Source organism: Temnothorax curvispinosus, unplaced genomic scaffold, assembly GCF_003070985.1.
Source record: "Temnothorax curvispinosus isolate PA1 unplaced genomic scaffold, ASM307098v1 QBEX01006549.1, whole genome shotgun sequence".
Classification (NCBI taxonomy): domain Eukaryota; kingdom Metazoa; phylum Arthropoda; class Insecta; order Hymenoptera; family Formicidae; genus Temnothorax; species Temnothorax curvispinosus.
Genome location: NW_020216329.1, coordinates 77,530 through 78,088, shown reverse-complemented (window position 1 = coordinate 78,088; position 559 = coordinate 77,530).

The following is a 559-nucleotide window of genomic DNA, read 5'->3' as shown; positions in this document are numbered from 1 at the left end:
TTTTAGAGAATCCTTGACACGCTATCTCAGCCCTCGAACTCGAACTGACGTTATCACGTGAAAACGCTCTTCCGCTACTTTTGACAGGCTTTGCGGGAAAGCCACGTATCTAAAAGTAAATCTAAATAAATCTAAATCTGGAGTCCTGCGACGCTGCCTCCCAAAAACTTTCCCAGCGGCATATAAAATAAAACGTGAAAAAATACGTTCACTATTTTGTTATTTATTTCTAACGATATTAAGGTGCGTGCGGCTGGAGCCGTCTACGGCCTCAAGCTTCATTTTTCGCTATGTTCAAATGTAGCGTCGTGTTAACGAAACCTGCGTACTAGCAACGTTAGCTTTTCCTTCTCTCTAACGTTTCCCGCCGTACCTTGCACGATACTTGTGCCGTAGTACGTGTGCGCTTCCTGAAATAAGCCGTCGGGTCGTCGCGTTTAATATTCACGACGTCGTTGACAAAATGTTCGCCTAACTACGAACTACAAAAAGATACAAGACGAAAAACGTAAGCTCCGTATATGCAACACGGCAACGCACGGTAAGGAGCGTACGAGGG